At 35.8% G+C, this 26,837-nt stretch overlaps 1 non-coding gene across 1 annotated transcript; it reads right to left on the bottom strand.

The window, feature by feature from the left end:
- Positions 1-21,213: 21,213 nt before the first annotated feature.
- Positions 21,214-21,287, bottom strand: Trnan-guu. The gene has a single exon. It is a non-coding gene; the product is annotated as a tRNA-Asn (tRNA).
- Positions 21,288-26,837: the final 5,550 nt, after the last annotated feature.

Raw genomic sequence — 26,837 nt, 5'->3', positions numbered from 1 at the left:
CATAAACACTTCAATTATAATAAAATAATAATCCAATAACAAGAAGTCTGTTATTCGATACGGAAACTATAATTACAGTTTTTATGTTATGATCATAAAGTAACAGTAATTGTAGCAAGTTTTACCGAATAACTCGTGATGATTATAAGTGGACTAAAGTGAAAAGGTTGTAAACCACTATGCGCCGTGACCAGGATCACGGCAATAACATAGAAAACTTCAGGTCGACAGAAATTTACTGTAAAGTTGAAGGTAAAGAAAAGGCTGTAACAAGACAAGAAAACGTGTATAACCGCTCACGCGATGCGCTCCTCCTACCGCAAAATGGCGGCTATTTGGTTTCGCAAATTAGAAAAGAATTCAGTTTAAATACATACCCTCCGTACTACCAACAAAAATATCTCAAATAAAATGCAGTAATACACCCCAAATCCTGTACTTCAAAAGCACTAATGAAATTTTTGATGTACTTGGATAAATATGATAATATAAAAACGGATAAAAACAGGTACAACAGTATATAGAACACTCCCTTACTACGGATTAACATAAACAGTCCAGAAACTGACTCCAAAAGGGCCGTATTACACGGTATTACAGATTGGTATCAAAATTGGCAAATTATTAGTAGTAGTTATTACAAATTGGTATTGAAACTGGTAAGAGAATTGAAATTAGATGATAATGAAATTAGATCAGTTACTGTTCACTGCCGTAGGTAATGGCGATGGAACGAAACAAAATCAGAATGGCGAGGCAAAGGAATTCAAAATTCAAGAAAGAACGATTCAAAATTCAAGAACAAGTGGCCAGAAACCAGAGAAAAGGTGATAAAAAGGTGGGATGACGATGTAAGGAGGTCACATCGTCACAAAAGTGACAACCAAATGGCCAAGAGGTTGATATAGAAAGATGAGATTGGATGGAAATGCATCTCATTACGATAGACGACGATATTGACGGGTGGTTTAAGAATTTGGATGTGTAAACTTCCTCACACAATTAAATAACTTACCAAAATTCATTGACTTACAATTATATGGACATCGGGTCCGCGCTAAAAAGTGTCCGAACTTATAGGGCGTTAAAATCGTATACAGAGCGTCATTCACGCTTTAGTCTTCGTTTGTTCGACTGATAGCGAAGCAAGCAAAATTAGACAGTACTGCGATGACATTACAATTTAAATTCAACGTTTTAGCTTTTTCATATTCCTTTACATGTCACTACGTTTAAATCGGTTGACTTGGGACTTTTTTTCGTGGTTTTGTATTAGACCCGTCGTCCATTTATTTGTAAATCAATGCCAAAAATACTTGAAATTGAAAAACCGGTGAAAATAAAAAACGTATTTCAAAGATTTTACATAAAAGATACGCAACATTGATTGACAATTGATTGCAATGACGTATAAACGCAACCCACAATAAAAATCTTTAATTTTAACATACTGGCTTATATCAATGATTTCAAATAACAAGTGTCGAGTCGCGTCCTCAGTCGTCAACAATATCTTTTTCTCTTTTATTGCATGGACTTAAAAGCTTTTCTGACCAGCTCAAGCCTATTCTGCGTCTATAAGTGTGGTGACATCCTAATAAGAATTATTTAATAAGTATTATTTCTCTAAATTTCGGTACATATGAGATCGGATAACAAAAGTAGAATACAGCTGGACAGGACGTATTGCGTGGTAATGAATGACAGATAGAGTAAAGCGACAACCGAATGGTGACCACGAAGTGATTATAGAAATATGGGACATCCCACAATGAGAGGGGTAGACGACATGTGCAAAGTCGAGGGCTATAGACGGGTGACCTTAGCGCAAGATTCTAATGGTACCATGTAAATCCGAGGACTATAGTAACCTTGATCTATCGAAACTATAATTTGTAACATTAATAAAAAAAGGAGGAAGTTTTAGTTTCGATTGTACTTTTTTTATATGTACGTTACGCGATAACTCCGTTTGTGAATAACGGCATTTGTGAACCGATTTTGATGATTATTTTTTTGTTTGAAAGAGGGTACCTCAGTATGGGTCCAATTTAAACCACCACCTCTAAGGGCAGCCAATCAGGGGATGAATCCGGTTTTACGCACTTCCCGGTAACCGATTTCAATAAATCGAGTTCTTAGGTTTTCGCGATTGTTACACATAGGAAATGAAACTATTTTTCCGGATTTAAATCGCGTATATTTGTTTTTTCATGGTCAGTCAACCGTTACCATGGGACCAGTAAGGGCAGTAGGGCCCGAAACGTCGGTTTGTTTGAAAAAACAAATATACGCGATTTAAATCCGGAAAAATAGTTTCATTTCCGATTTCAATAAAACTTTGCAAGTAGATGTAACTCCACGAACTTTTGAGGTCGGTTTTTTTTATAAAAAAGTTATTTGATATTAAATCTATAATGCTAGTAGTGCAACTAAAAATAACATTTTGTTTTTAGGATTTTTATCGAAATTGCCCATGACCGTCTCCCCCCAACAGGGGTGGGAATATCGAGAATAACTTTCCCGTAATCCCACCGCCTAAGGCTAGCCAATTTGGACATTAGAAATAAATCATTTAAAAACGTCAAACCAAACCAGCCTCCTGAGGACGATGCCCCAAAGCGCGATCCTCGAAGCCCCCAACCTTTAACTAAAAGAAATAAAAGTTAGAAAAAATTGTTTTTTTACTAACTAAGCGTATTAGTTCATTCATGTGTATCAGTTATGGCTTGTAAACATTTTTCATTTATTTATTTATTCAGGACATTCCACATAGAAAAACAGTACACATTAAATATGGAACCTAATACGTAGCTTAAAATTTAAAACTAAGTGCTTCTACACTTAAGGAACATCACAGCATGCAACGACAACAATATGCAATGAAATATTAACAAAATTATTGTTGTTTCAATTATGCAAATATATGTATAATTAATCTATCTACCTATAAAATCGATATACACAAACTATTATGTAAATATTTATTAATATTGTTATATACATATAACGGCGCGTTATTAAAATAGTTGATTATTGATTATCGAGACATTGATTACTTACATAGTTTATTCGCTATTTGTGTACCGTCTAGGCTCTCGGATTTCTCTCAGAGAAAAGTTTAAGGAGACTGGTATCATGACTGTGGCATCACAGTACAATTACTCAAATATTTTATATGCTCGTAAAAATATGCATAATTTCAATAAGAAAGAGCTAAATCCAAACTCATGGTACCACGATTTCGTTTAACCAAGGTAAACAACTCTTTTATGGGGAACTGTATACGTTTTTACAATAAGATTCCGGAGCATATATTAAGTTTATCATTTCCTAAGTTTAAAAACCACATTAAAAATATTTTGATCGAAAAATCATATTACAAAATTGAAGACTACGTGTTAGATAAAGATGTATGGAAAGACGACATGGCTCCAGAATCCACACAAATTTGATTCAAAATGTATTCCATAGCATTTAAGTTTATTTGAAAAGAGCAATCCCTAGAGTTTCTTGCTCGTTCTTCTCAGGGAGGTCAGCGTAGTGAACGAGCAGTAGCTTAAATGTGACGATTTCAAGTGTAAATTCATTTTACCTATGGAATAAATCATCTTTGACTTTGACTTTGACTTTGACTTTGACTTTGACTTTGTTAAATTAATGACTGTTGTTATTATTTAGAGCGGGTAACACCGAATGGAGTAGAAGGTGTCAGTTTTGCGGCGGGGAAGAAGTTTGACAGGTCGCTGGTTGTGAGATTGCACAATCGAGTATATAACCAGTAATAGAGACGAAATAAAGGCTGTCCATCCCTGACAACTCACCAGGCAAATGGGCCTTATATCACTTTTAAATATCAATACTTGTTTGCGCTGAAATCACATTAATCAGAAAGCTGAAATAGTGCAGCGCCAACAATTGATCTGTGTGCACATCTCCGTATATTCCAAAAATATTCTGTATTTACTGCAATAAAGATAATATCTCTAACAATGTGGGGCTGTTCTATTGGGTGGTGTGGGAAAACCAGCAAAACATTTAATTACAAACAAACGGAATCACATTTCATCGGTAAATAAATATGAAATATGTAATTATTCAATTTTCGTCCGTATAGCAAAGCTCAAGTTCAACTGGTCGATTTTAAGTGAAACAATTGACGACACCCGTCAAATGTTTCGAATTCAAGCTGGCCAATCGAAGCGCAGTTGTCAACGTAATGATTTGGCAGAACAATTTTCGAACAAATTAAATGACATTTCGTCTCTATTTCTGGCTATATAATCGATGGATTGTACTCACAAAACCATTGCCAATTTAACTATTTTGACGTTATTATTCACCGCGGGCCTCAATGAATTTATAACGAAGAACGTATAGACCAATTGACAAATAATTCCCGACACAATTAGTGATGAGGGAGTTTACCTCAACGTCTCCTTTTACGTCGTACTCCGACGTATATAAATATTTGTAATAGCTATATAGGTTTGAAGCCTTTGCCTATGTGATGTATGTTCATGAACAATTGCTTCGAATTCGAACAGAAGCAGTGAATGCGAACAGAAGCAGGTCGTCCTAAGGAGCGCTGGTGCAGTGAACTCCGATTTCTATCCAACCTAACAAAATAAAATTACACAACAACAAACATACAAATACATTTTTATCTTTCGCTTTAATATGGTATAGCATACTTACCCTTGAGTGGAGCCCTTCGCGATGCACTCCTATGAACCTTAGTTGTTTACAAAATTCAGTGCTAAATTCAATAATTGCAAATGAGAAATTCCTTTACGGCGCGATACATGAAACAAAAAATTAGTATAAGAAAATTAAGCGCAAGCCCGATGCGATGACTAGTTGATTCTGCACTCCGCCTCCGCACGCTGTTGCCAGTTTTATTTGTATTACAAACCGTATTTCTTACGCGCGCATTTTGTTGTGTTGAATAAGTTGTTATTATTCAATCGTTGTTAAGAAGCGTAGTGTCGTTTAGTTGCATTGTTTATAATATAATCCCAGTACAGAGTACTAAAAAAACCAACTTCAAAAGTACGTGGAATTACGTCTATTTGCTAAGTTTCATTGAAATATCCCCTAGTTCGCCACTATACAGGACTTGATACTAGAGATAATAAAAATAGGTTCTTACTACGACACTACTCAAAGTATATCGAGAGAAAAACGCCTTGAATTGGAGAAATAGCAAAATCAACTAAATAATTGCTAAAAGTAATTGCTCCTAAATTAAAGTTAGGCACTATTTAAAAAATGAATCTTCATGCGTGAAGAACCCTTTGAGGTGGATGATTTTCTTCAAAATGAAATGGGACCACCTTTCCAATACCCCCTTTCCAACAAAAAAAGAATCATGAAAATCGGCTCACAAATACCGGAGTTATCGCGTAACATACATACAAAAAAAAATAAAAAATAAAAAAAAAGAACATACAGTCGAATTGAGAACCTCCTCCTTTTTTGAAGTCGGTTAAAAATGGAACAATATAATGCGGGTTTCATTTTTTATATAAAATAATGTATGTAAGTGAACTCCCACGACTTCCCTGGACGGACTCTTTCACTAAGAACTGAAGTGCTACTAAATGTAAGACAGGATAAATGACTTGGAGATTATTATTATATTGTTATTAGATCGTCATTAGTCGTAGCGACTGCATGTTCATAACATTGCCTACTCCAGTATGAGACAGACGTGATGGTAGTTATGTAGATGTTTTACCATAGAATGCCATTAGGGAGCCCATTTACGCACCCAACATGTTGAACATAAATTGTTTAAAAACGCACATTAATAAGGACACAACTATAAAACAGACAGCCGCCCGCTGTTACATGCATCCTTTTTTAATTTTGAATAATTTTTAATGGACGCGTCTCTTTATTGTTCACGATTTTAAAGTTATTTGTGCCGTGGCAGTGATCCAACTACCATGATAGAATATTTTCATTGTTTCTGGAAGTAAACAATTTTATGACGGCCATTTAATTTGAAGCTTCTGTATATTTCATGATACAGTCGCTTTTGTTTTTTTACAGTAAAAGTAGTCGTAATACGGGATCGCTGTATAAATCATATAACAACAAAGGTTATAAAACATTCATATAATTTAAAGATTTCTTCTCTTATAATTACTAAACAAAGATAAATTCACTTCGATCCGGTTGTATTCGAAGCAACGTCTCCCAACAAACCGTGGCAGACGCTATGACAACTAACCAACCGACCTCACGAATTTTGTTTTGATTTTTAACGACTTTTTTGCCGTAAATTCTATGTGAAATCTATGGAAGTTTTTCTTCACACGGCGAGTTACCTTTACACTTACCAGCCGCTGACTAGAGATGTCACTTTAATAATTGTAATCGGCTAATCGGTATATCTTAGTCAAAGTTAAATAATCATTTATTCCATAGGTAAAATTTTTACACTTGAAAACGTCGTTTTCTAAGCTACTGGTCGTTTACTACGCTGACCTTCCTGAGAAGAAGGAACAAGAAACTCTAGGGATTGCTCTTTTCAAATAAAATTAAATGCTATAGAATACATTTTGAATTATATTTGTGTGGAATCTAGACTCATGTTGTCTTTCCATACATCTTTATCTAACATAATATACTCTTCAATTTTGTAATATGACTTTTCAATTAAAATACAGAAATTGCAGCGTCTTTTTCGCTCTTACGTTCATGGACATAATTTTTTCTGATCGGCTTAATGCAATTCCGCGTCGATAAGCATGGTTTATCCCTTATTGTATTGTAAATACAATACAATAAAATACAATAAAGTTATTTTCAGATTTTCATATATTATACATTTTTTTCACCTGTTTATACATGCAACTGATGATCACATATCTAACAATCGCATCGAAATCGAATCGTGACTCTTAAAATGCATTATAAAATTAATGTCATCGATAAAGCTGATAAAAAATTTATAAAACAAACGCCAATAGTTATTCTCATCCGAATTTAATTATTCCAATGGTTCGTTAGCATGACAAATAGTTTGTACAGTATTTTGTTTACCTACTCGCTTTGTTTTAACAATTTTGAACCGGAATACAAACTCGAATGTTGCAGTTACAATTTTTCAATATAGCATTGTTATTTCAACTGTACTCATATATTTTTTACTTGTATACACGTATTTATGATTGATTTATTCATTCTATGTAAATTTTTAAACGAAAATGAAATTATTATTTATTTTATTCTTAATTTTATAGCAAATAATATCTTAATTCCAAGTAATACAGGCTGGTCGGTTAGTTCCCCTTTTAAGGTCGAATAAAACTTTATTCCCACAAATGTGGTACTGGTCTGGATTTAGAGTGAACCAATCGTTGCTCCACATTATAGGAGCTGAGTTATAAACTCTAAGAGACAGAAAATTTTGTATCAAATATTTTTGTTCACTGTTTGCACTTGTACCGAGAGAGGGAGCCTGGAGTGGCATTGCACAGATTTTGCCTAATATGAGCTCTTACATACAATTTCATCACGCCTGTCTCCCGCCGCTGTAAGCAGAGACTATAGTTTTCCACTTGCTTGCTTTTTATAAATTATACCATTAGTGTCTACACATAAAATCCTCTTTTTTAGAATAATCATAGCGGACACCGTTCTTCGGATGACTCGATTTTATTACATAATTTAATTTTGTGTTGTTGTGCACGTAAACACGTTATTGTAATTATTGTGTACTGTATTTTAGTTTGCAGGAAGAAATTTCTTGTAGAAATAAGCAGTACCATTTCGACTCATCCGTAGAACAAAGTCCTATGTGCAGGACTGCTTATTCTCAGGACACTACATTTTGTTCGTTGTTCTTCGCTGTGGATGTCAGTTCGATCGTTGTCCGACTTTTTATTTCCATAACGAAATAAGATATAAAAGGTAATATATATTTATTCTCTTTTCGCTGTATAATCACGTAGGACTCTGTTCTTCGGATAAGTCGATTTGTTTGTGTTTTCCGTTTTACTAAATGTAGTTTGTGTTTTCCTGTACAATAAATAATTAAATGAAAATGAATAATTAAAATTTATGCAATGATCCGCCATGCCAAAAGTTTTTCAAAATATATCATGCATCTCAAATGTGAATCAAAAAATGTAAATAAACGTAAATATAATAAACAATAACGTGTTTTTTTGTTTAAAACTATTTTTGTTTAATTCTTATCTTATCTGTTAAAAAAAACACCTGTTAAAAATTATACCGTGAAATCTAAATCGCTGCCACCTGTGATTTACACCAAACATCAAGCTGTCCAATAGCAAATGTAGGCGATAAATCTGACCATTGTCCCCGACAGATGGCGCTGGGACCATGTTTTTGCGCCATAACCCTCCACTGCCTTTTTGCTGCACACCTGTCTTATACCGAATTTAGGCATAACTTATAACATCCCGTTTAATCTGTCTACAATAACTTAATTCTTATTAATATATTATTTATTTTAAAAACAACTTTCCTTTAACAAGAATGAGTAAGAAACTCTGTCATCATCATCACCGGTGATCTGTTATATTCACCTTGGGCCCTATGGCCGAACGGTTACCACACTGGACTGCCACGGAGCGGTCCCGGATTTCATTCCCGAACATATGAAAAATATTTGTATGGCCTACATTTATTTCTCTCGTGAGTTTGGGTGTAGTTTGTGGTTATCTAGCTTCATATCTATGACACTCGCGACACAGGGTTTCCCTAGTGCGTGGTTGTGAGTGTGTGCGTTATTATTTATTATATGTTCCGTTGCTGGGCACGGATCTCCTATAGCAAAATGCGAGTTTAGGAATCTAAACTTTTTCAAGGGTTCATCTTCTCAGGTGTAGATTTTGCCACGGTGTTTTTTTCAGCGTATATAAATAATGTAGCTAATATTTGTATTGCCTACATTTATTTATCTCGTGAGTTTGGGTGTAATTTGTGGTTGTTTATGTGTGTGACCATGGCATCGCGATACAGAATCTTCCTAGCCTCCTGGGCTACTTGGTACTTGGTGTAACGTCAAAGCGCCTATTTTGAGCGTGGTGGGTACAGGGTCCTACTTGTGCAACCCAAGCTCCTCCAGGAATCTCAACAGCCTCCTCAGTTTGCGGAAGACTTCGGGGAGCGACCTTGGCACTCCAAGGTATTTCCCCTGTAGTTGGCCACACCGGAGCACTGTACTGCACTCCATGCACGCTCTGCATAGAGGGCTGTCTGTGATACCCAAATTGAAAAGGTGTTTATTGTATGGACCAGGACCGTTAGGGCGACAGTTAGAGTGTGAAGCTCTTGCCTTTTGAGTTTAATTAATATTCGAGGTAGACTGGCATTGAGCGTTGGGAGTGCTTCCCTCACCTGTCTACAAATTGTGGTGGTCAATGTGATATTATGTGAAGACTTTGTACCTTTGTGTATTGTTGTTCTGGACCATTGGACAGCGTCCATCTCCCCCCCCCCCCCCCCCCCCCCCCCTTCTGTCTAGTTCATCTGCTGCGTCATTGCGGGGCTATGAGTACGCACACGCGTGTGAATTATTTCTAGTAATTTTGTTTTCTATGCGTACTCAGCAATTCACGTTAATGGTGATCTCGAGGTTTTCAAATTTAGCCGACGACATCATGATACCTATTCAATACAATAAACATTAGGTACTATTGTTTGCTAAAATATAACTCTTACTTGTTCCACCTTTATAATTATAAGGCCATAACACACCTGCCCATTCTACTTAAACCAAAAACACGAATACCAACCAATCAAATGTTAAATAATAATAAACGAAACTCACCTACGGGTGGTCCAATTAGTAGAATAAGTCTTATTCACTGTCCTTTTCTCACTCAAAGCGAGAGAACGAGACAGTAAACACGAAAAGTTAGCCGGTAGCGATGGGAGGTTATAATTAATTAAATACAATTGGGATTGTAACAATTTGTTATCATTGTGATTAACATTTTATTAAAAAGGGCTTAGTATGGAAAGGTTTGGTGTTGTTTGTGTACTAGCGTACTGAATTACATTTTTAACCGACTTCAAAAAAGGAGGAGTTTTTTGTGTGTATATTTTATAATAATATAATAATAACACACACACTCAACATAGCCCCGCACTAGGGAAACCCTGTGTCGCGGGTGCCATGGGCACACATATAGAAAACCACAAATTACACCCAAACTCACGAGAGAAACAAATGTAGGTTATACAAATATTTCTCCCGGCCCGGGAATCGAACCTGGGACCTCTGCGTGGCAGTCCGGCATGGTAACCGTTCGGCCACAGAGGCAGTTACGCGATATTACGCGATTGCTCCGGCTCTGACATTTGTGAACTAATTTCGATTATTCTTTTTTTGTTAGAAAGGGGGTACCTCAGTCGTAGTCCCGTTTAAATTTGATGATAAGTATAAGGGTGGCTAATATGGGGATGAAAGTTTATAGGATTTCACTCACTTTCCGTTAACCGATACAAATGAAACTTGACAAATATACACTCGCGAGCAACCAAATCGACTCAAGCGCTACCTCTACATTCAAACATTGTTCTATATAAAAGTATACAACATTTCAATAAAAATAATATGCCATTTGAAAGCTTGAAACCTAAGCTTTAAAAAAACATCAATATCAATAAATAAAACAAGTACCAACATGTTCATTTGCGCAATTAGGGAGAATGGGACTAATTACTACCTACGCTACCTGCTAGTTGCGCTACCCTCTACCCCTATAAAAACCCCCGTGACCCTTGAATCCTTATCAGTCGCTTATCAACAGTTGACCGATACACATCTCCGCAACCTGCATTCATTGTTTTCAAGAAACCATGGATACCACACCTCAAGAAGCCGCTCAAGTTGTTGCCTTATTGCAACAAGGACTCAGTCAGCGAGTAGTGGCTTCCCAGCTTCACTTGAGTCAATCTGCTGTATCCCGAGTATACCGACGGTATCAAGAGACCGGAGCATTCACTCGGAGACCAACAACCAGCCGCCACCGTTGTACTTCTGAAGGAGACGACCGTTTCATTGTCTCAACCATCCTGCGAAATCGGCACCTTACGGGTGTCGACGTGCAGGGCGAGCTGAGACGTGTTCGAGGCGTAGCTGTCCGTGAGTGGACAGTAAGAAGACGTCTGAAGGAAGCCAATCTGTCTCCAAAAAGGCCTGCAACAGGCCCCAAATTGACTGCAGGCCACCGGCAAGCTCGGCTACAGTTTGCTCGAGAGCATCTTAACTGGAGCTTTGGGCAATGGCGGTCGGTCCTATTCACTGACGAGTGCAGGATGTGTCTGCATGGCAGTGACAGGAGAGGCCGGGTCTACAGGCGTCCGGGAGAGCGATTTGCCCAATGCTGTTTCGCAGAAACCGTTGCCTATGGTGGCGGTTCTTGCATGATGTGGGCTGGTATCTCGTTGGAGGGTAAAACCGAGCTCGTTTTCGTGCCTGGAGGAGGCCGAGGAGCGGGACTGGGAGCTGATGGGTACATCACAAATATTCTCCTGGAACATGTTGTGCCCTACGCAGGATTTGTTGGCGAAGACTTCATCCTAATGCACGACAATGCTCGATGCCACACAGCGCGCGTTACTCAGGAGTTCCTTCAAGAAGTCGATTTGCGCACAATGGACTGGCCTGCGCTAAGTCCAGACCTAAATCCCATCGAGCATTTATGGGACGAGCTCAAACGAAGGGTACGAGCAAGAAATCCAGCTCCTTCGAGCCTGGAAGAACTGAAGGCAGCTTTATTAGAGGAGTGGGAAGGTATTCCTCAAGACAACGTCAAAAAACTAATAAGATCGATGAAGAATCGATTACGTGCTGTAATTAGGGCTAGGGGAGGCAATACCAAATATTGAATTAATAAATTTTATACTTCTTAAGAAAAAAACGTGTTTTATTTGCGTCAAACTCCTTTACCCAAAATCCCATTTTTCTCCCATTTAAGTTCAGACACCGGCAATAAAAAAAAGTATACATGGATATTAATAATGACGACATTTCCTAAAAGCTGAAGTTTCAAGCTTTCAAATGGCATATTATTTTTATTGAAATGTTGTATACTTTTATATAGAACAATGTTTGAATGTAGAGGTAGCGCTTGAGTCGATTTGGTTGCTCGCGAGTGTATTATAAGGCCATACAAATATTGTTCCCGGCCCGGGAATCAAAACCGGGACCGGCATGGTAGTTATTAAAAACCAATTAGTACTCTGTACTGAGATTATTATATTATAGCACGCGTATATTGGTCCTTAAGTTATATATTATAGGAGCCACAGTAGCGAGGCGTAAAAATTGTCTTTAGTAAAGCCGGAGAAAAACAAAAAAACACTTGCCTTGACCTTCCAGTGATGGCGCGCGGTCTCAGGGACCGCAGCGACCTTATTTTAGTCATTTTACAAAAACTATAAACCATAGATGGTTGCGCAACCATGATATCCTCAAGGAGATGAGGTACTTCTCCTTAGTAGCCCTGTGACATTGTCGCAAGCGCACATAGTCATGTGTCTTTATTTGTGTTTGCGGTCTCAGATTCCGCGCGCGACCAGTCGTGTTCCAGAAAAATTCATGGAATGAAATTGAAACCTGGGTGAGTATTTAATGTTATTTGTAGTATATTAATTAGTAAATTTAATGTTAATTGTTGTCTATCTATACAATTCAAATTTTGCTATTAGCGCTCTGATTAGTTTTCCTATATCTCAATGGTTGTCTGGAAGAGATCGCTCTTAGCCATAAGTCCACCTTCGCCCACATTAATTGCTGTCTATGTACTGTTTTTGTTCTTGTGTGTGAGCAATAAAGTAAATAGATCGATACATCTATCTATCTACGTATATCACATAATTACATTATTTTATGTAATATTATATTCAATAATTTATTATTACACTATTTGTTGTAGACAATGAGTTACGATGAATCAGAACTGCTTGCAGAGGTGGTGGAAACAGAAGATGAAGATGAAGATTTTGGTGATGTCAAACCATTAATAGTGGTAAGGAGTATGTTATCGTAGTACAGTCAAGAGCACGTCAAGCTTGACACTTCATACTTGGACCGTACTTATCGTAAGCGGCATAGAGTTGGATTTAAGTCTTAAGTGTCAAGCTTGACGTGCTCTTGACCCTATACCTCTACTACTCTTAAAAATATTTGGAAGATTTTTATTTTGTTTTCCTTTTATTATATTAGAATTAAGATATTACGTACAATATCATGAAAAAAAAACATTGAAAAATAATTGTGCTTTTAGAGTTCCTACAAAATTGTGCAATTATTATTGATAATAATTTTGATTGATCTTAATAATAATATTAATCATGATGTCTATTAACGACTAAGATAGAAAATTTCATCTTGTTTTGTTAAAGTCTTGATTTCTAACGTTGTTTAGTGTCGTATGACTAAAATTTTGATATATAAGTATAAATTAAAAAAATAATAAGTAAATAATGTTTTTTATTTTCATTTATATAGACATAGGACTTATTTTTATTATGTGCTATACAACGTCATGATAATATTCATTTGTTTTCTCAAACTGAACGCGCAAAGATGCGGTCTCACAGACCGCGCGCAACTGCTTATGTTCGGCGCAAGGGTGCGACCACTGGAAGGTTAACAATCTTATTAGCACACAAGGTCCTAGTACACTTTATTTCACTGGCTAATTGTTCTATACGTAAAATTACGCACAAAATTCAGTAAATTCGTAACATTTGATGGTAGGTAAAAAAATTTAGGCAAGCCGGTGGGAATCGAGTTATATGGATGCCTCGCTATTGATGGGCCATAAGTTATCTGATTCAAATAAATAAATTAAAAAAAGTTCCGTTGATATTAAAAAATTTGCGGACCAACACTCCCCGATGAACATGCCTTTTTTGATACTTATTAACTTGTTTATTGACACGCCTAGTAAATCTGTTTAGTCAATCTTTGTCATTTATTCTCTCTACACGTCTGAAGTATAGCATAATAATACTTTTTTGCTTTATCGAAGCAAAACTCTATAGTTTTGTCTATACAACAGGTTACTTAATGAAGCATTAAAGTTTATGGACGTTTGTGTAATTGAACGCAAGACTGATTGACTGAATTCCTCGCAGTTAAAGAATCTTTGGTGCAGAATTCAACGTGCAAAACCTGTTTGATGTGCCCTTTACTGTGCCGCCCGCTCTATCTATGTCCACCGCAAAACCATTTAAATAAATATTACAGATATACCAAAAATAACCTTTAAGTTTTTGTTGTACTCTGTATTTGGTAGTAAGTACAAACGTGCTATCCACATTCTCTGTCTCTGACGACTCCCGCGTTTTGCACAGAGTTGTCACCGTCGCGTGAGCATGAGGGATGTGTAAACAACAAGAGAAAGACTTTCGAAGATCGAGCTACCTCACCCATTTAATTTTGCATACATATAGAAAACAACTGTGTGAATCATTCTATTGAAATTAAGTTTAAAACTTATTTGTGTGTACAATAATTTTATAAATTCTTTTAATTTTTCTCTAGTGGCCAAGATGTACGAGCACGCGCTACATTTTTATGCATTTTAAGCATTGACTTACAATTATATGGACGTCGGGTCCGCGCTAAAAAGTGTCCGAACTTATAGGGCGCTAAAATCGTATACAGAGCGTCATTCACGCTTTAGTCTTCGTTTGTTCGACTGACAGCGAAGCAAGCAAAATTAGACAGTACTGCGATGACATTACAATTTAAATTCAACGTTTTAGGGATTGCTCTTTTCAAATAAACTTAAATGCATTGGAATACACTTTGAATCAAATTTGTGTGGATTCTGGAGCCATGTCGTCTTTCCTTACATCTTTATCTAACACGTTGTCTTCAATTTTGTAATATGATTTTTCGATCAAAATATTTTTAATGTAGTTTTTAAACTTAGGAAATGATAAACTTAACATATGCTCCGGAATCTTATTGTAAAAACGTATACAGTTCCCCATAAAAGAGTTGTTTATCTTGGTTAAACGAAATCGTGGTACCATGAGTTTGGACTTAGCTATAAGGTTAATATTATGGATATCGTCTTCATCTATCGTCTTCAAGACGAACACACGTATTTCTACTCAACAAATCATTTCTTTTCTACAACAAACAATTAACATTTACAACAACAATAAACAAGTAAGAGTCAACAGCTCATTATACCCCTTACATAAATATTTTTATTTTTGTATGAAAGTAAAATCTGACAAGCTATTAAAGATCTCCAAAAGTTTCGATGCAGTAGAGCTCCTTGTGAAAGAGTTCGTCCAGGGAAGTACTGCCACCTTACCTATTTCTGTCGCCAAGCAGTAATGTCAGCATTCTTGTGTTCCGGTTTTGAAAGGTAAAGCTGCTGGTGAAATTTCAGTCAACTTATGTCTCAGAGTGACGGGCGTATTGGTATTGCATCTCAGATCTTTGTAACATAACAGAACTCTGAGTGGCACTGTAACATAACAGTTACAACTGTTATGGACAGGCGTGTAGCTTATCATCAGGCGCACGACTTGTTCGTCTCGTCACATGATGTTATAAAAAAATTTGACTTTTTTTTTTTTTTTTTTTTTTTTTTATTAGTTTCACAAAACTGGATACAATTCAGATAGAAGCTAAGTGATTTCTTAGGCTAATGACATGATGAGAATGTATCCTACTAGATACTTAGGTACTTATGTAATATTTTTTTATAACACCAAGTTGTAGGGACGACCAAGTCGTGCACTTGGTTTTAATCGACACGTCTGTCCATAGTAAAGGGTCTTCCAATAAGAGGTTTAGTATTTTTAAGCAAAATCATCGGTGTGTAAAGAGAAGAGTTATGCCATTAATAATGGAAAACAATATAAGTCCAATGGCCGCCACGGCTGCGCTTGCAGGACCATATTCTTTTCACATTTGAGGTTGTACGTCCTCGAGTTCCATCGTTGGGCTCTTGAATCGATTGTGGAATAATCAAATAAAAAAAATCTCTTATTAGAAGACCCTTTAGTTGCAGTTGCCACTCGTAGCTTTAAATCGCAAAGATCAAAGATCAGGTTCATGCTCTGTGACTGTAATTATATAACACAACCGATAACGCATTTGCACAATATTAAATTCCAATTAACAGGCGTCAGATTTGCACTGTGAAATGTTTTATACATACCCGAGCCCGAGGAGGTTCGGGGGTTACGTGGGACTAATCCCCCAATTGGGGGAAATACCCACTTTGGCTTACCCTCTTGGCCATGTGTTGTGAGCGTCTTGGGATCACGAAGATTCACCACATCAGAGAAGGGACGCTTAGCTCGCTTGATCCATTCCTCAGACAAGTGAGACCGTGCAATGTGGGCAGGGGATCCCCGTTCCCTGTCCGCTGGCCCCCTAAAGTGCTGGCCGTTGGCGCTGGATGAAGAGGTACCGAGTTCAAGTTCCGGTAGGACCAATTTCGGAAATGAACTTTCTAAACTAGCTTTTGTCAGGGTGCTCTGGGTAGTGTGCTGGATTGTATTCCATTGTTCTGGTAATTATAGTACAGGGAATTGAGGATCTAAATCTAAACCTGAAAAGAGGTTTTCAGGTTTAAAAGCAATACCTAATGGTTATGCACTAATGATAAAGAAAAACTTCGTGACTAAAAGAAGGTTCACAACCCTTGAAAAACGTCTAAAATCCTTAAAGAGAACCTGTGCCCAGCAGCACACTGCTGGGCACAGGTTCATATATATATGTGCACATACGTCACAACGTATAATGATTTATTAGATAAAATGAAAATAAAATAAAATCGGCTTTATTTGACATGCAGAACACACAAAACATTAAACAAAGAAGAAAAAATAAAATAATAAGTTCAAGTTAAAAGCATGTCAAAATATGATAACTCAGCACCCGGGGACAATGCTAATTAGATAGCCCTCGCTCTTATTCAGCCATACGCCGTCATAAAATTGGAACACCACAATCAAAATATATATTTAGGTACAATAAAATCAAAATTAAAAAAATTGGCACTAAATAAATAAAATTTGACACAAACAATAATTACACAAAGAACATATTCAATTTGAGTAATAATTTAAATTGCACAATGCCAAACATGCACAAAACAGAATACAAACACGAGGTAATGGTAAAGGTAATCCTCTTTCAATGTAGTGGAACCGTCTGACTGCTTGCCACTTAAAAACCGAGTAGGTTAGTAGTGCCCGCAATTAATGATTCATAGAGGTTTTTTTTAAACATAACAGAGAGCCAAGTCGTGATTTACGACTACCAGACAAATTAACCAAAATCGCTAAACCAAAATTACCCTAGCCCATAACTTTTGATAGATGCTCCATAATTCTACATGTTCCACACAGACGTGCAATAAATCATACAATTATCAAAAAATGTGGTTTTGAAATTTCAAAATAAAGTAACTGAATAAAATGTGTGGCATTTACGATGTGTTCATTAATTTTGTTGTGCTTTCGTTGTAATTTTATTTGTTTTTTCTTTTCATTTTACTTTTTTTCGACGAACTGTGGGCTGATCTCACTCAGAGCGGTTTAAAAACAAAAATTTGAGGACACAACTGCGTCATCTTGAAAAATAAAATTGACAAGTCCCATGTGCCATAATTTCATTAGCACCCTTACCCTTCAAAGCTGGAACGCAGTCATGTGAGTGTTACTGCTTGGCGGCAAAAATAGGTAACATGGCAGTATTACCTTGGACGCACTCTCTCACTCTTTGTCATCTCTACTGCGACTATACTTCTTTTGAGTATATTAGAAAGTACGTCCTTAGTAACAGTATCATGTGGACTAATTCCGTGTTAAATTTCAAACGTAGGTTTTAACTTTTTAAGAAAAACAATATGTTGTCATAGTTATTAATACAAAGATCTTTCAATTCGATGAAAAATCTACGATATTTTAGTTAGCACATAGAAAAATTCGTGAGGTCCGATGGTTCGTTCCGTGGCTTAGTTGGTATAACGTCTGCCACGGTACGCTAGAAGACGTCGGTTCGAATCCGGCCGGATCGAAAGAATTTTTTCTGAGTGTTCCATCTTTGTATTAATAATTATAATAAACTAGCGGAATAATTTCACACCAAAAATAATTGAGCATCAATTCAATAAACCTAACTGCACCTATCACCCTGAGACGAAAGTTGACAAGTCCCATGTGCGTGTAACTTCGCCAGCACCTTTACCCTACAAAACCGGAACACAGTAATGCTGACATTACTGCATGATGGCAGAAATAGGTTAGGAGGCAGTACTTCCCTGGACGAACTGTCTCAAAACGAGCTCTACTGTACTAACAGTACACTATATACTAGGTACAATATAAAGGTTACTACAGAACATTCTTTACCAATTTAATTCCTCCCTCACCGTACCGCCTTTGGATGACTAGAAAATCTGGAACACTCCATCTTTATGTCAATGATTTGTCACCAATTGGTACGAAACGCTTCGCTGTTTTCTTCTCAACGCGTACGACTAAAGTTTAGAATACACTACTATCTACTATCTGTGTTTTTGAGTGAATAAGTAAATACGTTAAGACGTCTTTCAAATCATACCTTGACATCAGGTGAGTTTTATTGTTGTTTATTTTACATTAAAAGAAATAGAAACATGTTTTTTTGTTCATTATAGTTTTTGAAGGATTTAATTAATCAGCTAGTATTAGTTGTTTTTACTACAAATAAGATGGCGGATGATACCGGAAGCAATTCTAAATGATTCTAAATGAGGACTTGATTTTTGACAGTTACCTGTTTAAATTGCCAAGTACCATCTAGTTAGTACAATGGTGTCACGCAGGGCTCGCGTAATTAGATACAAGGTTCGGACCACATGAATTTTATTGTAGAAATAAAGAAAGTGTACAGAAGGGGAAAAGAACAGGAAAAGTAAAGGCTTAAAACTCAAAAGGGCCTGTAATTTTTAGAAATAATATGATTTGCAAGCAGTTAGGTTACATGATTTAACTGGTCAGAATTTTATGTGAAGCCAAGCACTTAATAGAGAGTATAGAAAAGAGAATTTAGAAAAGTAAGTGACGAAGAAGAAAAAGGAATTTAAGAACGATTCAAAATTTCAAAGTAGGTGGTCAGGAACCAGAGACAAGGGTGATAAAAAAAGGTGAGATGAAGATGAAATAGGTCGCGTCGTCACAATGGGAACTGCTTAGAATATACTCATTGCTTTTAAAAAAGTATCTAACTTATTGTTTTTAGAGATATGGTGAAATTACAGGTTATGGAACTTGTGGAATAGAAAAGAAACCATTTCATCATCTTGTCAACGACTCGATGTGACGGGCGCAGTGGATTTAAAGGTCAGAACAACGGCTATGGATAGGTGTGTCGTTTATCAGCAGGCGCACAACTTGTTCGTAACTTATTAGGATAAAAAAGTCACATTGGTGAGTAGTTTCAATTAATCTTTGTACTTAGAAATGCACTGATTCTATGTATTCAATTCACTTTTAAGGTAAAACTATTTTCAAAGCGAGTGATATGTACTAGGTGCTGCATTATGTATATCACACAGTCGATAACCCATTTCGCACAATAATAAAATTCCAATCAACAGAGGTCCGATTCTCGGACGATAGATAAAATATCACAATAGAGAATTTTTAAAAACAGTTATTTTCGGTGTTGTCAAAATATCATGACGCACATAAGGGAACTTTCAGCACTCGACATACAACGTGTGTTATTGGAATGTCTCACGCATAGTCTTACTTGAACGAAACAGATATGTTACCCTCAATAATGTTTGAAAAAACAAATATACGCGATTTAAATCTGGAAAAATAGTTTCATTTCCTATGTGTAACAATCGCGAAAACCTAAAAACTCGATAAGTCCACAATTATTTAAATTTACCATTACCCAAATCACATAAAACAATATTATGCTAGTAACGACCAACAGTAAGTACTTAACTTGAATATATTTTCTTATTTTAAAGGTCGGGAAATTTCTAGTAGGTAAGTTACTTGTAAATGTTTCTTATCAAGTATTGATTTACGTGTTTAGTCATTTAATACCAATTTTAGTTTTTATAGACGGCTGCCACGGCTAGAGCCAAACCTATGTACCTAGAGAGGTGCACTTACAGATAAGAACATAATTATCAAAGTAACGAAATTAGAACATTAATAGAAAATGAAACTATATTTTCGAATCTGACCCGCTTATATTTGTTTTTTTTCAAACAAGCCAACGTTTCTGGCCTTTTATAGAACTCCGATTCCACAGCTCCGTGACCATGGGACCTGTAAAGGGTCCGAAACGTTGGTTTGTTTGAAAGAAAACAAATATACGCGAAATCCGAAAAAAATTCCTACTTATATTTCCTATGTATAACAATCGCGAAAATGTTTGGAACCTGATAAAATTGGTTAAAACAATTAATGTACCACGGCTCCAGCTGCATATGTCACTTGCCTGGTGCCAACTATAACAAAATTCTAATTGATATTAAAAACCCGTGTGTCAGTTACATTTTCCAAGTTTTTATTTTTTTATATAGCTAGTTTCCCAAACATTTATTTCTTTCAATTTCGCCATTTTTATTATTAAGGGTGTTATATCATAAGGTTGTTGTTACACTCCCTTTGGATAAAACAAAATGTTGACATAAATTTCACTTTTGACAAGAATTATTTAGACACTGAAATAATACGACGCCGCGTTTCACTACGTTTTCAATCGAAACTAAAACAAAATTTATTACGATAGATCCTGGTTTAAACACATTTTTTATAGATATTATTTCACAATCGATTAAATTTAACGAGATTGCAATTACGTTCGACCTTTGCAGAATTTTTTACATAAAAAGCATTTTAGTGAAATGTTGTGTAGGTATTGAAAATTCTATTATATTAATTGGAAATGTGTAATACGTAATATTATAAATGTATAGTTCTTATACGTCGAGATGTACAAGAATTGGTCCCCTGTATCTCTACTATGAGATTAGAGTAGTTAATATCGACTATTATAAAGTTCTTCATCATCATTCACAGCAAAATTAGACATACAAAATTAGACATACAAAATTCTTAAACACTCTACAAAATTGCTAACGTATATCAACACCGTAAACTGCGGATAATGTTCGCAATAAATAATGTCGAGTCATTCGTTCCATTAACAGAAATCCTTTGAAAAAAGGCCGCCCCCGGGTGGGATCGAACCACCAACCTTTCGGTTAACAGCCGAACGCGCTAACCAATTGCGCCACGGAGGCGATGAATGCGGCGGCGAAATTATCGTATGGGTTGTTTAAAAATTCCATTGCGTTATCTTGTGACGTTATATCGCGCTACGCAGAAATCGAAGATTTATGCAGTAGGGAGATTATAATGTAATTTTGTTTATTACGCTTTTATTCATCAGAATTTTTATTGTATTTCTCTAATTGATGTTTTCGCTCACATTTATTTGTGTTTGTTAATTTTAAGTGTGTTCCAACCTTTACGAGCTATGGCAGAATGTTACTAGGAGTCATAATATGTATGCCACGGTTCTCTGTAGCTGAGTCTTAAACCCAATTGATATTTTTCTTCTATTTCTTTCCTTTTTTTATAATATTATGTGAAATAAACTAACTTTAATTTTAATTTGACAAATGCCTCAATGCAAAAAAGGAAAGTCTCTCTCTCTGTCCATTTTCTAACGTGCTATGTTTATTAGTACGTACATTATCACAATTACAACTTATCATTTATAATTGTAAATGATGAGGATGTTATTGTTATTAATGTGATAATGACAATATAAATGTATGTGTAATATATGTATTAGGTATATCAAAACGAATGTATCGAAAGTAAGAGTCTATATAACTTCAAATGGCTTTGATTGACTCCGCGTAACAGTGACAGTGTCGCATCAATCAGTTTGAAAAAAATATGTAGTAAAATTAAGGATGTACCTACATCGATTAGCATACGGTGTGAAAACGATAGAAAAAGAAACACCCATTTACCTCGAAATTTTACAAGAAAACTGCTGTACTTAATAGATATTTTACGCATACAATTTTTTTTATATCAACTGAACTAAATAGACCACTTACACTATACGACATACATTTTACTAACGGCTTTAATTTAGTTTGTAAAAAAAATAATTCTGAAATAAAGCCAGTGTCCCTGCCGAAGACTACGAATACTCTTAACTTTGTAAGACAAAAATAAGTTAGATAGATAACAGTGTTCTAAGGCTACATATGCAAAATGACAACTGTTTTCAGGCATGAGGTTTAAAGAGACTACTTTATTATCGGTACTGCAAAGGTTTAAAATAAATGTAATCAAAACGTAATGAAGTAATTTATGAGGCATTAACCTGGTTACTTATAGTAAAATTATAATGAACTTGTTGAAAATGGTTCTAAATATGATAATATTGTTATAATTGTCAATACAAAGATCGAACACTTAGAAAAAATTAACTTCGGTCCGGCTGGATTCAAACCAACGTCTCCCAGCAAACCCGGCCAGATGCTTAGTTGGCTACAAAACTAAAGTACCGGCTACTATGATGTACTATGATGGCCGTTTTGACGTTTGTCCGCTCATCAAGTTTCGTATTAATTCATAACTACGTCGAAGTAGCTAATTGCTGTACATTGTTGACAATAGTGACGTGCAGTGAATTTTATGGAATGTATAATTTTACGATACAAATCGGCATTTGTTTATAGAAATTCGCAATTTAAAAAAATGAAATCTAATACTATCGTAATTTATAGGATCGCTGTTCAGCACTACTTCTACATCCGGCAAACTCGCGTCAAAGATCAATGCAAAACAAACCAGTTACGAAGTGACGATAAATTAAGTAAACATTTTATTTTCGTTTTATTAAAACTTTTTAATTAGCTACCCCTTGCAATACGAGTTACAAATCTAAAAACTTGTAGATGCGACTCGCATTTGATTATATTCTTTTCGATAATGAATTGAGATTTGACCTCACTATTGTAATCTGTCAAAACGGCCATCATAGCGTGCCCGTACTGTAGTGGATTCACAAAAAATATACATAAAATATATACAATAATAAACCTTATAAAGGTTTACTTTAGACTTTTTATGCTTCTATATGAGATTTATAAATACATATACATAATTTGTTTCATATAATTTGTATTATTTTTATGACTTTCTTGTGATAAAATTACTTTTGGCATATGATCACGTGACTTTATTCTACCAAGAGTTACCAACCAAAATACTTCATTTTATCGTTTATCGGGTTTTTTAGATTTTGCGATTGTTAGGTACACATCGGAGTAGACTTTAGAGTCCACGACTTAGCGGTGGCAATCGTTAATTGCGAAATGCGTAACGGGAAGTGAGGGTGCCTACAACTCTGGTACCTATGTGGAAAATAGAGAGCTGTACGTGAATCCGGGGTAACTCATTCAAAGCACTAGCCTTTTAACAACCATGCAAATGAGCTGATCTGGGGTCAAGGCCTGACTGAGAAGGTCAGGTATGTGCTTGTTGCCGTATCTTTGTATTTGGTCTCTGCAATGACTTTTTAGCCGTAGCGCCATCTATGAAAAATCTATGGAAGTATTTCGTGACCCAGTTAGGTAACTTTACAGCTACCAGCTCTGGTTAGAGATATCGCTATGATCTGCAATTAAATTTGTAATGAATTGGTGTTCAATTATTTTTTGTGAAATTACTCCACTAGTTTGTTATAATTATTATTACAAAGATCGAATACTTAGAACAAAATTCAAATAACATAATTTTTATTAAAAAAAAACAAACTGACTTCAAACTTTAAGCCGAAAAGTGCGCGAAACCGGATTCTTTTCCTAGTTTACCATCCCTAGAGGTGGAATATTCAAATTTAAATGGGACCAATAATGAGATACCCTCTTTCCAACAAAAAAGAATTATCAAAACCGGTTCACAAACGTCGCAGTAATCGCGTAACACACAAAAAATACAGTCGAATTGAAAACCTCCTCCTTTTTTCAAGTCGGTTATAAATAGATACAAAAATGCAGACAGTAAAAAACTAAAATTTGGACAATCAAGACAATTTACCTTACCTATCTGAAATACCCGCCGTATGCAGTCGTGCGGAACCGAATGACTCGGGTTACGCAAGGATTGTAAAATAAATAAATAAAAATAAAAGACTTGTCTGAGCGCTTGCACTGTTAGCGACACAGTGTAAAAAAACGATATTCTCATGATTCAGTCAGTAGGCTGAACTAGTAACTAGTGTAACCACAAAAATTAATTGCCAGACTAAAAACCTATTGTATTCAAATAACATTTTTTGCGTTAATAAATCTGCACCTATATTCGGAGCTACATATGAGTTGTTCTTCTTCTTGGAATACGCAAACAAAAACTGCAAACAAATGAAATGTAATTTAAATTTGATGATTCACTTAGTAAAGAGAAATACTGGCATCATATCTATTTCTGCCGCCAAGCAATAATGTTATCATTACTGCGTTTTGGTTTAGAAGGGTGCTGGTGAAATTACAGGCACGTGGGACTTTTCTGCGGACATGTCTGCAGGAGGACTGATTACCAATGGAGCGGACGTGTTTGGATGAGAGCGGTACAGAACCGGGAAAGTTGACATGCTCAAGGGGAGGCTCATGTCCAGCAGTGGATGCGTGTTAAGCTGATGAACGATTTAAAACTCTGCAACTGTCATAGACAGGCATGACGCTTACCACCAGGCGCACGACTTGGGTAATAGTACCAATGATCGATATTTTAAGGGAAATGTATCTTTAAATTTGAAATAACTTTTTTTTTAAACTTATATCAATAGTGATAGTGTACTTGACAGATATAATACACAAGAAAGATTATGGTGTAGTATGTTTCTTAAGAAAGCTGTTATAATTGTTACTAAGACAACCTAAACTAGAATTTCTCTCAATCTCCAGTAATGAATACCAAACATCCACTAATTAACTAACCAGTAACTGACACTCACCAATAAAAGATGTGTTACTGTGCGGTAGAAAATTTTCTCCGAAATCTTATTAGACCAGTTATTCTCGGGCTAGTGGACACTACCTAATTTCCGTTGCCATTTTTATTATTTAAGTATTCGATTTTTATCGTGCAATATTATTTAATAATTACACAATAATGTACTTGAATATTTAAACAATAAAAATTGCCACGGAATTTAGGTACTAAGCATTAGTCCGAGAATGACCGAGCAATTAATTGAATAACGATAAGCAGGGCTAAAAAGGCTGCATTAGCAGACTCACGATATGATTCATTGACAATTCATATTATGAATTTTCAAACAAAAGAAAAAACGCAGTTCAAATATTTGACAGTGTTCTATGGAGACCTTCTTAGAACACTGTTAATAATACAGTCGAATTGAAAACCGCCCCCTCTTTTTTGAAGTTGGTTATCTAATATCATATCTAATATCAATACATCTCAGTTTTATTATTTACCGTGTAACATCCAAAACCAAAATTCAAATTCCTCAACTAACCTTCCAAGAATCAACATCCTTTAAGAGACTGTCAAATTTATTTATGAGCTCACAAATGAGGCTCTAAATCACGCTGACTAGGCGGAATGCTAAAATCCACGACCTGATTTATTAGATACACCCACGGTAACGTTCGGCGATTTATAATCGCTGAACTTCCTTTTTTTACGGTTATCAAACCGGACAGACAAATCGTCAACTATACAGACTTCTTAGGTATTCGCAATTGTTATATTGTTATACGAGTATAATAGGAAATGAAAGTATTTTTTTCGACTCCTGTACTTTTATAATTTCATAAATTATATATATATATATATATATATATCTAAAATAAAGCGCTCTTTTTAACCGACTTCAAAAAAGGAGGAGGTTCTCAATTCGACTGTATGTTCTTTTTTTTTCTTTTGTTTTGTATGTATGTAACGCGATAACTCCGGTATTTGTGAACCGATTTTCATGATGCTTTTTTTGTTGGAAAGGGGGTATTTCCATAGTGGTCCCATTTCATTTTGAAGAAAATCATCCACCTCAAAGGGTGGCTGTTCACGCATGAAGATTCATTTTTATAAATAGCGCCTAACTTTAATTTGGGAGCAATTACTTTTAGCAATTATTTAGTTGATTTTGCTATTTCTCCAATTCAAGGCGTTTTTCTCTCGATATACTTTAAGTAGTGTCGTAGTGAGAACCTATTTTTATTATCTCCAGTATCAAGTCCTGTATAGTGGCGAACTAGGGGATATTTCAATGAAACTTAGCAAATAGATGTAATTCCACGTACTTTTGAGGTCGGTTTTTTTAGTACTCTGTACTGAGATTATTTGTTTTACTCAGTTTAGTTTAAACGAACGACGAACCTACGGTGGGGTGGGGCTCGGCCTGCGGCGCGTGGTTGGGATAAAATCACGTGCTTATACTCTTCAGTGACACAACGGTCTGTGCTATGGGCGCTTGATAAGGAGTTTCCGGGTTCTACTCCCGATTTGGGCCAATTTAGGAAACGAACATTTCGAAATTGGTTCTGGCCTAAGTATTCTGATAGATACAGAGATATCGTTATTCTGGCATTCATAGTACAAGATATTCCCTAATTTGAGAAAAGAAATTTGGTGTGATTGTCTGGTATTTTTTTGCCTAAATACTTCTCTTTGATATAGCTTCCAAGAAAAAAGTATCTAACGTCGAGATACAACAACGCTATAAGCATCTCATTTCCACTACGTCGGGAAGTGTGCCTTATATTTTGATCAATTGTGGTATCTTGAACTCGTAATAGAACTTC

Source organism: Hyposmocoma kahamanoa, unplaced genomic scaffold (genome assembly GCF_003589595.1).
Source record: "Hyposmocoma kahamanoa isolate Upper Pololo Valley unplaced genomic scaffold, ASM358959v1 182, whole genome shotgun sequence".
In the NCBI taxonomy this organism is placed as follows: domain Eukaryota; kingdom Metazoa; phylum Arthropoda; class Insecta; order Lepidoptera; family Cosmopterigidae; genus Hyposmocoma; species Hyposmocoma kahamanoa.
This window is presented reverse-complemented; position numbering and strand designations above follow the sequence as displayed.